General features: G+C 35.6%; 1 protein-coding gene across 3 annotated transcripts in view; it reads right to left on the bottom strand.

The window, feature by feature from the left end:
* Positions 1–18,200, bottom strand: part of LOC145671312 (uncharacterized) — a 220,144-nt gene that overhangs the window by 10,240 nt on the left and 191,704 nt on the right. The window lies entirely within an intron of this gene.

Here is an 18,200-nt window from a genome sequence, read left to right as displayed (position 1 = left end):
TTGTTTCCTATTATATTTGTTATGGTATTGAAAATTAGAAGCTTAACAAGGAGCAAATTGTTTATATTTTGATATGTTGAGATCTGATATTATTGTGCTATTACCCGACATCTTGTAGAAATACAGAATGATGAACTATCAAGAGGTTTCTATAAATAGCCTTATTGAGACCGTATGCAGTGATATACCATAGCGTTACTCATTTTTCAGTGACCAACAAGTACTATAACTCGAAAATGGATGCTAATATACTTTTACTTAATCTTTTTGTATACAATAATTGACGAATGTCTTTGCGGGAGATGGATTTTACTTCTCACGTAGAAATAATTTCGAAGTTGCGAACACCAATATTTATTAAATTTGTTTCGTACTATTTTGTTTTAAAATGAAGCGTTTACATAGAAGTTCATTCATCGCTTCTACGCAAAAACTTCTGTTGGTTCTGTTGATCGCAGATACATGACACAAAGGAATGTCTAATGTGCTCAATCCAAATATAAGTGTGTATTGAGACGACTAGCTTAAACTCAAATCGTCAAGTATCGTCATGATTTCCTAAGGACATTTTCTGTGTATACAATAATAGACACAGATGTGATTGGTATTTGTGAGAGGAAAATGAAGTTTTTTCAATTAAAAACTTGTTTTGCTTAGATGTCATGTTAGCGTGTAGTATAACAAGATGATTATGTGGAGCTTACATCCTTTTATTAAAACGTCTATTTGATGTTCTTCTAATTATTAAAGAACACTGAATTCATGTGCGTTAGTTTATCTCTGATATTAATGCATCCTCTACGATATTCCCGGGAAGATTCCCAAAATGGGAATTTATGTTCAATCAGAAAGAAAATTACATTCTATTACTATATTATGATTTCAAAGTTGAATTCGTTTTTATATCACAGCATATTATTACTGGTGTCCATAGAGGATTCTTTAAAATGTACATTTTGGAGTATTATGTGACTTTATTCAGACTTTATTATATTTAGAGTACGCATAAATGTATATTTATTTACAATATGTTCTATCAATTAAATATGTGTGTGAAAAAACTGTATAGTAAATTATATAGTAACAGTTTAAATTTATATGTCAGTGGATTTGCTCAACTTGACTCTATTACTGATATTATAAACACATTAAATTTATAAATGTTATAAACCAATTAGATTGGGTAAATGCTACAAGATACATGTCTGACCAATTTATCAACATTTGAGCATACATATTTCTGTTCACAAAATTAGCAAGATACTTATCTTTATATTTTAGCACGTAACATTGCCATACACGACCTTTCATTCTACCTATTATTCGAAATTCTCTACGTTAATTCACATGTAAAAGAAGTCCGAGTACCTCTTCAGAAATTCGAGTCAGAGAGAGGAGACAGACCAAAGTCTATTACTAATGGTGGTTCACGGTTTATTAATAGTACTTCATCTCTATTTCTACATAATTCTAAATTACTTTACAAAATGGTTCCTTTTCATCATTTGTAAATTAGTACTTTGCTAATATTGGCTGTTCTTTAGCATTGGGGGCCAGCTTTTGCACCTACTTTTTTGCGATGTTCTATTCCGATGCGGTTGTTTTATGGTCTCATACGTTAAATTACGTTACCAACATTAAAGTCAGACGGCATTGCAGAGCGAGCGTTAGGAAATGAAGGCGGGTTAGAGGCCCGCATAGAACGTTGTTTTCTGTCTCCGTTACCAACAATTCACTTACTTTTCTCACATAAATCACTTCCACTTACCTTTCCGTTTTGTATAAATCCTCTACTGCCCCCCCAAAAAATGTGTTCGATACTTTCTTGACTACTTGAACATCACTATCAACTCATTTCTTCCGTAAATCATCCTACTTTTTGCTAGTTTTGGCCCCCAATACTAAACAATTACCTTACACCCCCCTTTTGGTGCAAATGGAAATTAAAAAATCATATTATTAGTTATATCAAGTACCGTCAAATAATTTTAAAATTTTTAACCTAGAAATTCTCTAAAACTTAGAAGTCATAAAATATTAAAATAAAGTAAGTAGTCATATGGTTCTTATAATTTGGAAGATAAAGTAAAGAAATGGAAATAAATACCTTCCCGGGAATTTATAGGGCAGGGAAAAAAACCCGGGAATATTCCCATTTTTTAAATTTCTTCCCACCGGGAATATTCCCACTGCCCATCACTAGACATGACCCGTCAATCGTAAACATATAGTTTTCATTATATCTGTAAAAATATGTGATGTCTTCCTATTGTAAATATTAACTATATATAGCAACCTTAACTTTCTTTTAGTTCATATCACGCGAAGTAAGTTAATCAAAATTTAACGAGTCTTTTTCCTGCTTGCTAATAAGCATCTTTAACCGTTTCAGCTCTCACGTACACAATTGTGCACATAGATAGAGTGACCAACATATCCAATACCAGCAGAACACGCACAATTGTGCAGACTTTTTTTTCCCGAAAAATACTAGTTCAATAAAGAAAACTTAACCACATTTATGAAGATCGGTAGATCATACTAGATTAGTAATTAAAAAATAAAATAAAACAATCGTATAATCGTGGCTGGAAAGAGATGTAAACCGATACCTTCGTCTTGTGACAATTAAGTTTAATTGAAGGTGAGATAGAAGAGAAAATTATCCTTTTCTCAATTTCGTCTTTTTTGAGAATTGATTGCAGTTGAGATGACATTTTGTAAATCTGGTCAACCGATATATTTACCTTTCTGATCGATTGCAAGTAAAACTGTAGCTGCGTGATAGGTCTATTCTAACCACTTATTCCATTGATTACAGCAACAGCTAACAATTACGTAAATTATTATACATCCAAAGCAAATGTCTCCTACAAAGTGATATTACTGGTATTAATCCTTAATATTTTACAAACTACTAAACTTTGAGGACATGCATGGAAAATAAATTTTAATGAACGGGACGAAACTTTATGGAAATAATTATTCATGCACTAAGTAATATATTATATACCAGAAAATTGACCCAATTCGGAATCAAAATCATGAACTTAGGAATTTATTATAACACGTCGGCTTTAGCAGAGAGCTGATATCCTCAGCTATTCTTTATAAGCCAGTTAGTACAGGGAATGAATCAGCCAAAGTATTGCATACAAATGGAAATAAGGAAATAAAAAAGTGTTTAAAAATCTCACAGAAACACGTTGTTTACGCAAAGACAACTACCACGATCTAGTTCAAGATGATAAAAAAATGGTAAAATATTTGCGTTTATGGAGAAGTGATACAGTGTTGGCGGAATGTGTGAAATATTCAAAGTAAATGTCGGAATAATAAAAACATGCCGTGTCATACATCATTGGCTGAAGATCAAAATAACAGCATTCCTTTGTAATAGTATAACATTTTAAACCAGGATAAAGGTTTAAACTGATGGCAGTGAAGGACAAACTGTGAAGGCGGCATTATTTTTTTAACCATTCACATAACTTCTGCCAAATATCTGTTACATAGCCACAACTGTTTAATGGATGACTAACAGTATCAACCTGGTGCGGTGGTGCGATATACTTTCCCAATTTAAACAAGTGAATATCGTTTAACAGTGTGAAACTAATGCTTCCGAAATATGCGAATACACTAGTATATCTGTAACAACTTGTTGATATAGAATAAGAGGATCAAGATAGAATCTGTTCCTTGGAAGCTGGATCCATCTCAAAAACTATTACTAACTATGCGTTACTCCTTTACTTCTATAGAGAAAAGTCGTTAATTTGAAGCAGTTCGAATTTGAATGGAAAGTTAGGGAAGGAAATAGAACATATCGTTGGAACGCTGATCCGATCACAGAAGAGCTTTTTTACATCTTATCCAGTATCTCCATATGAAAATCAGATAACAAGAATACTAATCATTTGCAAGAAAACAGCTCCTCGATATCTGTTACCATTTTCGTTTTATAATGATAAATGTTGAAACTGGAGACAGATAATTTTAATCCCATCAGGTTTGAACAGGTCCTCAACGAGAAAGATAAATCGTTTCCTCGGCAAGCTGATTCGATTGAACACAACCAGATCTCAATATCTCTTACCACTTTTACTTTACAGAAATCAGTATTGAAACCAGAAGTAGTGTTAAGTTTGAAGCAAATGTGGCTCTGATATAGTGCTGTGAATAGTAGATATATGTTTAAGATGCTAAAACGCTTTCAAAAACGCTTCTCACTGTGTGTTACTGTGTTTGTTTTCTGACGATAAACATTGAAACCAGAAACGGTTTATTCTAACCACTTCCAGTTTGACTGAACTTCAACGGAGGAAGTGAACATAGCATTTGAATAGAGATTCGTTTATAAGAAACTGCAACCTGATAGATTTTAGCAGTCTTCCTCTAAGAAAACAAGTATTAAAATTGAATCTAATGGTAAACTTGAACAACTTACGTATTTGACAGTGTCGCGAATTGTCATTATATATTGTATTCAGACGCTTGCAGAAAACTGAATCTGGTTACATGCTATCGTTTTTGTTGTATGGCAATAAAAGTTCAAAAAATATATTGAAACCGGTTTTAATAGTAAATTTGAACCATGTTCGTTTCATGTAGAGTTCAATGGGTAATAATGATATGTTCAATTTAAACATTCAATTGTTTGCAGAAAGCTGCCTTTCTATATCTGTTACCTTTTCCGTTCCGTAAAGGTAAAAGCTAAAAGCGGAAATGGCTAACTTGAAATGCTTACCGTTTGAATAGAAGGTTAAAGGAGGTGATGGGCCTATTCTTGAAAACCTAAATGAATTGTTCGAAACCGTATCTCGATGTCCTTTATCGTCCTTACTCTACAGAAATCAGTATTGAAACTACCTGTTTAGAAACTTTCAACAACTTCCAGTTTGGTAAAGTGCTGTGGTATTTCCACTTCAAACGCTCAATCGGTTGTACAAACCGTTTATTACTATTAGTTACCGTTTCCGTCCTATGATGACAAATATTAACACCACAAATGGTTCGTTTCAATCGATCCGCTTTGAATAGGGGTTACTGTGAAACCCTAATCGTGCTGACACATATTGTATGGCCAAACACGTGATTTGACAAGAGCATCTACGTTCAGAAAACTGATGCCACCGGCAGCAACAGTGAGTAAAAGGTTCAGCTTAAATTATCGTTTTCAGTATCACTTCTTCTTTTCTTTCTTTCATTTTTGGCCTTACATCTTCTGTATCGCTTCTAGTTTTCTTTCTTTCTTTTCTCGAATTATCGTTTTCAGTATTGCCTCTTGTTTTCTTTCCTTTTTGGCCTTCTCTTCCTCATTATCGCTTATTTTCTTCCATTCTTTTCTCATACTTTTCTTCAGTATCGCTTCTTATTTTCTTTCTTACTTTATTCGCGTTCTCTTCATTTTTCCTCGAGTCTATTTTACATTTTGCGGAATCATTTCTAATAATTGTCGTCTCTTTCTTCTCTTCTTTGTGTCTATGCTTCATCTTTTCTTTCCCCTTTGCTTCACTGTTACACTTATCTTTATGTTTTCTTTTATCCCTTTTTATTTTTTCTTCTTTGTCGTAACTTTTATGTTTTTTCTTCTTCTTCTCATCTTTTATATCACTTTGACTTTTCTTTACTTCTTTCTTTTCCTGTACATCTTCTGTTTTCTCTTTTATTATTTTCTCCGTTTCGCCCATCTTTATTCTTTTTCTCCTTTCCCTTCTCTTCACTTTCAAAATCTTTTAATTTGATTCTTGCTTTTTTTCTTGGTGTTTGCGTTTTCTTTCTTCTTTATCTTCTTTATCATCATCTTTAGAATTCTTATATTTACTAACATTACGAACAATTGCCATTATTTTCTTCTAATTATAGCTCGGAAGATCTTCATCTTCTTCCCCTTTTCATATCTGCCATTTTTTTAAAAAAAAAATCAAATTTATTTTCCCAGGTTATTACCACATTGTTCCTGTTTTCCACAAAGTTGTTGTCACAATCCAATCCTGATGACTGGGATCGCCATTTTACTGTAATGCACTCCTTCCACAGTACTACACAGTGTTATTGACATTTAAATGAAGTTACTGTATGAACATTTTCAGAACTGATAATGTTGCTGTCACCTTTATATGTCGACATAATAAGATGGTACATGGGATCCACTTTTCTCTGACAGTACAACAAGTCCTTAAAGTTCTTAGGTTAAGTTATTTCAATTGTGGGCTCGGTTTCTGCAACAGGAACATTTCCTAACAGGAACTGAGCCAAAGTTTGGCCCAGCGTCAACGGAGTCGCCACCCTCACACATAATGGTTCGGGAAATCAGTCAGAATAAACAGGATCTCGACGACATGTGAAGCAACAACCCGGGAACTTATCCGAAACGCAAATAATATGGAAACAGAATATAGATTTGTTATATATATTATAACTAAATTTGCAATACTACCATCAACTGAAATAGCATTACCATTCTGAATTCAACAACATTTTAATGCATACAGTCTAAATTAATACAACAGGTAAGTGATTTGTTTCATTACACTGAATCTTTTTATAATAGGTTGTTACTAATACATATATATATTTCGTTATTTGATTTTGTTAGATTAGATTATTAGGTTAACTTCTTAGTAGATTAATTAGTTTAGATTTCATATAAAATATTTATATGTAGATGTTCCTGTATATATATATTAAATGCTCCTTTTTTCTCATTTCAGCTTCGGCGCAAGTATATTTATATAATTTGTCCAGGAAACAATATTAGACAGCGGGAACAACAAACACGAGGTAAGTATTTAGCTTTTAACTTTCCTTTTAATAATTAAAATACGTCGTAAACATATGCATATAATATTTGCGATATTTTATTAATCTCTCTTCTCATATAAAATTATTTTCTTCTTATCTATCTTTTCTTATTATATTAAAATACATTATTCTTTATTAATTAATTAATTAATTAATTAATTATTATTATTATTATATTTTTACAGGTACGCTGTTTCTCCGCTGCAACCACTACTGTTACTTCCCAAATAATCACAAACGTCAAGCTACTCTTTGCATCATCTCAACAGAACCATTCGTCTGGTATTTAAAATATTAAATAAATTTTTGCGCCAGAATTCCACATTTCTACAGAACATCTGCAACTGTATTACTAAATTCAAATTCTAATTATTCATCTACCATGTCATTAGGTTTCATAACATATAATAAATTTATCGCACAAGTTTGATTACTTAAAATAATGGACACATAGTAAATACTGAAGAGTTTAATGTGAAGCTTAAGATTTTGACTATTTTAATCATATTTTCTTGAAATCATGTCATCCTAAAATAATGGCAGATTATAATAAGGGGAGAGAGAAGTGAAATCTCTCCCGAACAAACGTAAAACTAGCTATACATAGTTAATTCATTTCTCACCTTTTTTAAACTTCCGACATTTGCAATTTTGTTTTCTATCTCATTTATATCCAAATTATATTTTTTCGTTTCGAAGGAATCCATTACTTTTTCTAAATTTATATCATATAGTGCGGACTTGAATCCTTGTCACCACTTTCTAAATATGTAATGCGCTGTGGTATAGATTCGGAATAGCGGCGCATTACACGTTCTCTTTATATAAATTGCTAATATCTTGCCTGTAAGGGAGATATTGCGTTGTCACAAACACCTTTTCGTGACATAATAATAATATTATTATTATTATTTTACTTACCACTAATGTTTCCTACCACTGTTTGCAATGCAATGTGATACTAAAAAGCAAATCAAATAACACTCCTCGCCATTCACGCTCCCGAACCCGAAATACATGATTTATGCTTCTTGTAGACGATCCAAGAAAGCTTGAACAAGACCATTCAATGCATCAAATTTACACGTTTAAAGGAGTATTGTTCGAGACACTTAAACAAGAGTCTCCAACGGACTTGAAACAACTTTTACACGATCATAGAGGTATTGAATCTTTTTTATATTCTTGTTAATAGATGACAGTCCAAAACAAGAGACTGTAACTATGAAAACAAATGAAAGCAAAATTGCGTACTGATTTAGTTCAGACCTGCGCATGAATACCTACAATATTAGCATATTTTTCGTAACTTTCTGCATTCTGTAGGCATTTGTAATTTAATAGATTATATTAAATAATTTAGAAAAGAGATCAATTAATTTCGCAGCAATCCCATCGAATTTTCACTAAGTAATTTGTCCCTTTTACCTTAAATGCGAGTTAGGCTAGGTAACGTTAAAAAAGTTAAAGTGCTGCTTAGGTATAAAATCGTGCCCTATACTTAGCTTTTTTTAAAAAAGAAATCTGATTCTTCAAATGGCGTGTTGATGACAGAACCACACTCAAAAATAAAAAAAATCGATCTGTTTCCTATAATTGTGTGTATCACGAGGCAATGACTGTCTTTTGATGTTATTTATGCTTTGGCTTCGAAGACTGTTTAAAGAAAAGGCTGAAATCACAGAAAACCAAACGAAGCAATGATAATATTTTTCAGCTACAGGACTTACCGCCCATATCTGCATTAGACTTTCCTCACAAATCTATCCCAATTTGGTACTGTTAAAGAATAACCCGTCAAACGAATAGTAATTTTACTGTTAAAACGTGTGTGTGTGTGTATATATATGAAGGAGAATTATCTGAGATACCGTAATAATTCCCACTGTCGAAACATGCCTGTATAATTTAGGAAACCAGTATTTTATGTTTAGAAGTTTAATGTTACAAGTATCAAATCATTACAAGAGCTATAGTTCAGTTCAAATGAGTAAATACGATGTCAAGGGTTTGTTGCGCTATTCGAATTTATACATGATTCATATTCTTGTACTATAACTTCCGTTGATGACGCGCCTGTTCCGTACGGACTACTCTCCCGTGGACCCCCTTCAATGCTTCTGCCCCGACACTGTTAAATAGCATCTCGATTTTATTTATTTATTACTATTATTGCACAATCTTGTATGTAGCGTATGTTAGGATGCACATTTGTACCTTACCGGAAAGCACTAATAAAGTTATTTTGTAAGCGTGAAAGCAACCTCTACCTTAAGAAATAACTTCTCAAATACTACGGGGGATTTTGTGATAAAATAATTATATTGCAGTAGGATAACATGTCATTTCCAGGATACTTCAGTTTGCGAGCATATTATAAATCTGTACGCAATTATTTGATATTATCACAGATTAATAACAGTACAAAACGTCTTATTAAATCAAGAAAAGTCAGTTATATATATTTTTTATTTAATGGACTCTCCTTCCTTAATCTACACCCGGTATTCTTGTATATTACATTCTCAAGTTAATACTTATACTTCTCATTGCCTCGAAATTTGACAAAAGTTATGGGCATGCAAACATTATAACTATATAAATCGGGAATATTATTAACAAAAAAAAAACTAACAATATCTTCCGGCGCAAATATTAGCTTTGTTTATTATAATACATACTTGGAATATCAGATAATTATGAAAGAGAGTAACGAAACGATATTTATTCAACTGCAGCTCTGTCTCACGACGCCATCATACTTGTTTTGTATTTTCCTGCCCTTAAATTCGAGCGCTGATTGGCTATTGAATGCCCTTGAATTGGATTGTTTAGAACAGGACAGAAACGAAATTTCTTGAACAAAACTATTGAATTCAAGAGAAAAATGACGTCAGTGCTGACGTCTTTTTCATCAAATAGTCTTGAATGGTCTTGAACAAGAGTCTCGTTCAAGCTTTCTTGGATCGTCTACAAGCAGTACTACAGTTTTCTGTGTTAGGGGAAAGCACATTCATTGTATTATTCTTTCAAATAACATGTTTACAAGTTACTTCACTTTCAACGTGTAACTTCATATCACTAACAATAGTCTTGTTTCGATAGGAAAATAGCCCCCCACCTCTGCAAAAAAAAAACTGGCTGTAGCGAAAGGGCGTGAACTTTCTTTAGGTGATTAATCCAATATTTCAATAAAAGAGGATAAGTCCCTGCATACAAATATTTCAGAAAAAGAGAAAAAGTCACTCAAACATTCTGAATACCCATTTTTGGGCGAAATCTAGTCCCCTTGGAATTTTTAAGAGTTTGAACTGCCGCCATTTTGAACATTTTCATCTGATTATTGTGGCTAACGAACTCATTTAGATATTTCAACAATTAACGTTTGTGCCAAGTTTGGTCTCAATCTACTAAAAATTACGGTGGTTATTGCATTCACAAAAGCATTATATATACAGATAGAGGATAGACACACAGAAAGAGAGCAACTTTCGAACTGAAAGTGTTGATTGGCAATAGTGCCTCGCACACTTCTCCTTTCTCGCACCCGTGCTGCATCAGAGTTAAACCGGGTCTCTTTGCAAAACGTATTGACCAGCCTAACCGAAACGCGAGCCTCCCAGTACTTAACGTAGAAATCGTAGTTGAGAGGTTTAAGGCATGTAGTAATTGTATTTTTAATGACCACGAGTATGGGTTCGAACCCCTCCACTTCCATTTCTTTTACTTTTCGCAGCTACGTTATAACGTTTAATTTTATTCTTTGCTAATTGCAAATGGCGTTTACATTCAAAATAAGAGGAATTTTTGTGGCATTTGTTCGGATATTTGTGTCTTTCGAAATGAAGACAAGAATAAAGGCAATACGGAAAGACAAAAGCTATTATCCATACTAAACATTACCAATAATAGTTGCTACGAAAGTCTAAATACAACCTCTTTTACCATCTCTCATGAGCTGTATGCATTATTAACAAAATTTAAGAAAAAATCTCCTTGCAGGGGATTCGAACTGACGTCTTTGCATTTGTAAGCCAGCACCTTAGCCACTACACCAAGATCATGGCGTGGTAAATGTTTAGTTTTCGGCCTATTTGTTGGTATTTGTATTTTATGTTCCCACTCCGACAATTTTTACTCTTTTTTCTCCGTTTACCTTTTTCTCCGGTGTCGTCCTTTATTTGCACTATGCACTATTCGTATTCACAGCTTGTGCCCTTCTAAAATGTCTTATTCAGATTAGACTTTTCTTCTTGCCCCTCAGTAAACATTTGATTGAATACCAGACTCAAAAAACAGGTGTACACTTACTTTCCTGAAAGACTATACTTCTATCAGTTTTGTGTGATACGCGTGTATGTAAGTGTGTTAGCGAGACGACATGTAGACCTACTACAAGTTTATCGGGAAAGTTAGTGGATGATCTCAGGGCGAACGAGACATTTCACCCATCTCACAATACAGAAAAAAGTTGAAACGAAGAATAAGCAACCCATTTCATCTCTCTTGCTTGTGGAAAAAGATGAAAAGCATGTAAGGCATTCGGTACTATAGAAGAGTATGGGTAACAGGAAGCGCAGAGAAATGGGTCTGATTTAAGCCTACCGATTTCGAAACTTCACGCTATGTTACTGTATATATAGCTATATACATGCATATATAAGCGATGTTCAAAATATTTAAGAAGTTGAAAAACAATGCTGTGAAGGATCAGGAGAGGAGAGTTGTCTTCAAAATTGGGAGGCGGGCAAATTTGAGGCTTAGTCTGGGGGAGCATACATTTCGTCTAACTTTCCTTTGTGTGAAACGGATACAATCATCACATTTCTCTCCAAAAGGCACGTTTCAAATCGTATTATTGGGGAAGACTGTCCCCCAGTTCCAAGGTTGGAGGGAACATGTCCCCTTCATTCACCCGGGATTTGCGCTAGTATCTATTACTAACTGTAGTTCGGGGTGTACTTAATCTCTATTTTTACAGAATTTCTACAGTAATTTACAAACTGGTTCCCTTTCATCAATTGTAAATTAGTATATACAGCCTGGTAGGAAACTCCACCGGAGATGATTCCCGACCGAAACAAGAAAAACAGTCCCTTTGCACTTTTCTCTAGGACACATAGTTTCGGAGCTACATGATGCCAAAAACGTGGGAAAATACATTTTTGAGCTCTATATCTTCTCTATTTCGAATAATAGAGGCAAGGCGGCATGTTCATCTCAAAGGAAAGAAACCTGCTCTATTCGAAGATGGGCAATCGTGAAATCAGTGTACAAGGGATTCTCCAAGGGAGCGTAGGGACTCCCGGAGAAACTGTTACGTAAAGATACGTCAAAATAGGCTTGACTGGATAGGTTTCCCACCTCGTAACCATAATTAGTTGTAACCATGTCGAGATCACAAACAGGGACAAAATGGTGGACACGTCATATTCGCTATATGTAGTTGCATTAGGGTCTTCACCACAGCGAAATTTAAACTACCGCTAATTTTATAGTTTTTCTGTAATATATTCAAATTAAATACAAATATTGGGAAAGTAAAAACATAGTGCGCTAGATATTATGATTCTGTATGTGATACCGTCATCACAACTCACTTATCCGCTTTCCACTTGCAACTGTCGAAAGGTTTAGCATTTTTTTGCGGGTTTTGTAAATAGCGGCACACCCAAAGAAGATAGGTGAGTTGTGATAACGGTATCACATGCAGAATATTATCTAGTGCACTATGTTTTTGTTTTTCCTATAATGTTATGTGTTTTCTAAATATTATAAAAAAACTGCGGTGAAGATCCATAACCAGCAGGTACTGATGTTAACCAACAATTCAGTGGTATTAAATTATTCCTGCCAGGGATACTATGTTATTTTCATGACATAAGCCAGGGATAAGTTTTTACCTGAGAGTGATTTCCCCTGCACCCCCTCGTTTATTCAAACACTGTCGACAGCGAAACATTGACTATTCTCGGGAACATTGCACGGTCACAACAGAGGGCCATAGCTACCATAGGCTAAACCACACCACCGTACTTTGTTGATTTGCCTCGAGAGGACCCCCAAGTGGCCAGTCCAGGTCATTTCTATGCACACAGAGTTAGCACTGAAGAAACACTGAGTGCACAACCAACAAACAATATTATCACCATTGAGCAGACTTACCTTGTCTGTCAGTCATCCGTGAAGTTGAAGTGGGCAACTACTGTACGTTGTGTGTTGTGAAACGCGTTTATAGTGTAGAGTGTTGTGACAATGGCCCATTACACCAATCAGGAACAGGCCGAGATGATTTTTGTGTATGGAGAAGCACATGGAAATGGTAGGTAAGCAGCCCGATTATACAATGATCGATATCCCAATAGACGCCAACCGTATCATACAACATTTGCAACGCTGTTTCGTCGTTTGTGTGAGATCGGAACGTTTCACCCTGCTATGTATGACACGGGAAGACCACATGAGGAACGCATTGTGTATGCCGAAGAACGTATTTTACGACGTGTGCTCGATGACCCGAGTGTAAGTTCCAGGGAGCTTACCCGTCAGCATAATGTCAGTCTTGAGAGAGTGTTGTCGATCCTCCATGTCAACAATTGCAGATTGTATGGTCTATCGCCAGGGGATTTTCCTCCCAGGCTGGATTTTGTAATCAGGTTCTCCATTTGGTGGTAACAACTGCCGGTTTTCTCTCCTTTATTTTGTTTACTGATGAAGCCCAATTGGAAAGGATTGTATCTAGAATTTTCATAACAGTCATCTGTGGTCTGTAGATAATCCACATGGAATGATACAGGCCTGCCACCAGCACCAGTTTCGTATCAACGTTTGGGCAGGGATTCTGGGTGACCATCTCATTGGACCAGTTGTTCTTCCGCAGCGACTCACTGGGCCTATCTATTTGAACTTCTTGCGCGAGATACTTCCTACATTTCTGGAGGGTGTCCCGTTGGTCTTACGACAACGTATGTGGCATATGCACGACGGTGCCCAGGCGCGTTTCTGTCGCCTCGTGCGTAATTATTTGAACAGTTTTCTCGGGTAAGTGGATCAGCCGTGGCGGTCCTATGTCATGGCCTGCCCGGTCGCCGGATTTAAACCCTCTGGATTTTTATTTATTGGGGCATCTCAAAACTGTTGTTCATGCCACTCCGATACCTGATATCCAAACGTTGGAACAACACGTCCGAGCCGCTTGTGACACTTTGCGGGAAGAAGCAGACACGTTTCGACGTGTGCGCCGGTCTGTACGACGATGCCTGAATGCCTGTGTTCAGAGTGGTGAACGTCATTTTGTGCATCTTCTTTAGTGTTGCCACAGGTAAGACTTCTGAAACCTATAGTGTCATTCTTTGTGATACTTATTCATCATGGACACCAGTACGAGCTGTAGTGTATCAGTCCATGTTTGCCTGTATGCATGCTTACTTTTGTCCATGTCTTTTATGCCTCAGTTGCCTACTCCGTAGGGCCTACATTGATTCTAGGCCCTGCAATGTCTGCGTACTCTGCTTGTTGCAGAACCGCTGCACCAACACCATGTCCGGCGGTGTTTCCTTGAATTGGTCCTCGACGCTCCAATGGGGAATCCCCACTTTTCCAGCTCTCACCCCAAAGTTCGTACGTAAGCCATACGTAACACTTCATAGTACATACGTCTGTTGCACTTTTCACTGCCTCTACCATGTCTGCTTTGCGGAATATCCTTCTTCGTGTATGGACTCCCTTGCGCAGTTCCATCTGCTCCATTCTGTTTGCACTATCAGTTCCATTGATTATGATTTTTTTTTCTCATTTTGTGGACCGACGTCAGTATCTCAATTTGTTCGGAAGATATTCTACTTTACCCAAGGTGTGTGGGCGACCTTTTGCTCAGTTCCTGCTGGAACACGTCGCTTCTTTCGACTTCTGTTCATGGCTTGTTTCCTTGTTTCCAGTTGTGGAGTCACCTCCCGAAGTGTATTCACCCACACTTCATATCTACAACTTCATTGTTGGTCACTATAAGTACCTGGTGGTTATGCAACCACACACACCTAATAAGACGCGTCCATCAATTCGTCTGTTTGAGATCTCGACATGGTTACAACTAATTATGATTACTAGACGGGAAACCTATCCATTAACGCCTATTTTGATGTATCTGTACCTGACAGTTTCTCCGGGAGTCCCTACGCTCCTTTGGGGAATCCCTTGTACACTGATTTCACGATTGCGACATACCCATCTTTGAATAGAGCAGGTTCCGTTCCTTTGAGGTGACCATGCCGCCTTACCTCTGTCATTCAAAATAGAGAAGATATAGCTCTCTAAAGTGTATTTTGCCACGTTTAGCATCATGTAGCTCCGAAACTATGTGTCCTAGAAAAAAGTGCAAAAGGACTTTTTTCTTGTTGAGGTGTCGGGAATCACCTCCCGAATTTTGTCTCTGGAGTTTCCTACCAGCCTTTATACTTTGGTACTTTTTAGTGCAAATGAAACTGGAACTTAAGAAGTCATGGTATTAGTTATATAAAGTGCGCTTAACGAATTTTCGTTTTTTAACCTGCAAATTGTTTAAAACCATAGTAAAAGATAACAAATTGAAGTAAAGTAATTAGGTATATCTTTCTTATAATATGAAAAATAAAGTAAAGAAATTGAAATAAGGAATTTATATGCCAGTGGGGAAAAACCGGAATATTTCTTTTTTTAATTTTCCTTCGCACTTAGTATATTCCCACAGTCCATCAGTACGCCTACCTTCATTGTGTGGACTATGGAACGCGCAGCACCAGTAAAGAGCTGAACAGCAAAACCATCTCGCCCTCCTCTCTAAGGCCACTGTCTACAAGGAGTTAGATAAAAAGCATTTTCTTCTTTGCGTTAAAAGTGTGATTGAGGTTGTACAAAAGGGCAAGCATTTAAAGCACTTTTATGTGCATCAGAGTAACGCAAGAAAGAACCAATCTACAGTCATGATGTTGACGTTGCCAATCTCGAGTCAGGGTTGGAAACTGCATTCTAAAGTAACTAAAATAGTTTAGTCGTTTCCAATTCATAGCCAAGAGTGAAAAATTAAATGAAATCCCACACTTGAACGTTCCGCGATTTGACATTTGTCTGAGGGAAACGGTTGATTACGGCAAATGAATAATGGTGGAAGAATTTGAGGGACGAGAATCTTGGAGGAAATTCGGATACCTCGAGAAAACCCATTAACGTTGTGTTCACCACAAACTTACTTGGCCGAGGATTGAACCGTTGACCGCATATAACCCGAGATAAGCTCTTTACCATTAAGTCTTCGTGTCCCCTATACAAGGATAAATGTCCATAATTATTTTTAGTATTAATTTGGAAGTTATGACATTCTAACAACATTACAAATCGAACTCTGGAGGTATTGATATCTAACCAGTTATCATGGTTTTCACGAAATTACCTATTGGAGCAGTAGTTGTTAATAATAAACTGACTTTTCACAGTTTAAGAATGAAATGTTGATATTTTGATTAGTTATTTCTTAACGGTTGGAAGATACATAATATATTCTATAATCAATTTCTCATTTAGCAAGAAGTTTGGACTTTCCTAACATTTTTACTTCATTCTATTGTTAGAGTTTTATCTTTGACAATTGTACCATAGTCATGCCAACACGGCTATTTTAAAGCATAAAGGAGTAAAGACTCAAAAAAGGAAGATTGAAAATGCAACCTAGAATCCGACGTGGAAACCAATCCAAAACCACTCACGTAAAATATAACAGCATCATCCATTATATTGCACAGGCTTATTGATGGAATATATAAATTAATTTGTAATAACCTTCGGGTTTGGGGTTCTCCTACAATACAGTACAGAGACAATTTCTGAGTGGAACCTATTTATCTGACATTGAATGTATAATCAAAAGTAGTTTCTTTTTATCTTTTAAAATTATTACTATATAGGTATGAATGTTGAAATCTAAAGTTTTATATTTTACTATTCCCGGTTTCACCAGAAAAGTAACGCTGAGATTAAACCTAATCTTTAGATACTGAATCCATATAAAAGTGGCTCACATAACTTCATTTCATGGAGAGCAATAATAAAACTGGAAGTAATAGTAAAATTTTATCATTTCACTTTGGAGTAGAAAAGTAAGATAGGACATAAAAACTATTCTTGTGGTGTTGAATGTGTATCAGAGACCAGATTTTCGTTATGTATTACCGTTTTTCACTATTGTAATCAGTGTCGGAATGAGGAATCACTGATTCCATCAATTTGTTTCAATAGTGGGATACAGATAAAACCACATCAGAAAGCCATTACTCGGCACATACTACCGTTTTTACTCTTTAGCCATCCACATTGAAACCTGAAGTAGTGGTTTCTACTTCTGGTTAAAGTACAGGAATAAATTCCAATATTGAATAATCAGCCTTGTATTAGAAAACCCGCTACTTTCTCTTTATGTATTAATTGTTTGCTTTATTGTGATCAGTGATACCGAAAATCATCTCCTTATGACTTTTGGTTGACAAAGAGAAGTCGTTATGAAAATTCTTCTTGGTATCCTTAATTGATGCCGAAGAATCGCTTTGCAATAACCCTTACCGTTTTTGCTCCATGAAAATAAAATGAAACCGTACTCGTAAATTTCTTGTTTTACCTGTGGTAGTGTGTTATGGTTAGAGATCTTTTCTTAACACGTTGATTGATTTCCAATAAACCTCTTGTCGTTTTCTATTACAGTTTTTCTCCTACAGCGTTAAAGGTTGAAACCAGAAGTGGTTAATAGCTACCGATTCAGATCTGAATAGAAGGTTAACGGTGGAGAACACACCTATGGTGGAATGCTCAATCGGTTCCAAAAAGAAAACTCGATTTATCTTACCAGTTTTGCTCTATGGAGATCTATATTTAAACAGGAAGTTCTAGTATATTTCTAGTACTTCCAGTTTAATAAGTTACAGAAAGCGATGGTACATTTTCAAAAGACATAAAATCGATTCCCCGTACGGCTTCTATTGTCGATTTCGTTCTATGGCGATTAACGTTGAAAGCAGGAACGGTTGATTTCTATCAATTTTCGTTAAAATAGATAGATAGGGGAGGAAATTTAAAAATTTTTGAACGCCGAATCAATTTAAAGAAAAAAAGCAGCTTCGAAATAATTTGCAATTTTCGGTCCAGATACAAATAGACAGAGGGAAACATTTGCAGCCGGACATAATTTTTCCATAAAACTTTCGATGCTTATGAAAAAATTAATTATCTCGTTTAATTATCCCCTTGCATGTTTTTACATTGCATAGTTCATATCATTTCAGGCAGAGATACCTTGATAATCTCAGATGTCAAAATGCAGAACAAAGTAAGTAACCCGTTTTATTGGTTGCCCACATAAAGGTCCTACTGCT

Source organism: Thermobia domestica, chromosome 15 (genome assembly GCF_964235325.1).
Source record: "Thermobia domestica chromosome 15, izTheDome1.hap1.1, whole genome shotgun sequence".
NCBI classification, from domain to species: Eukaryota; Metazoa; Arthropoda; class Insecta; order Zygentoma; family Lepismatidae; genus Thermobia; species Thermobia domestica.
Note: the sequence above shows the minus strand (reverse complement) of the source record. Positions and strands in the feature narration are given on the sequence as shown.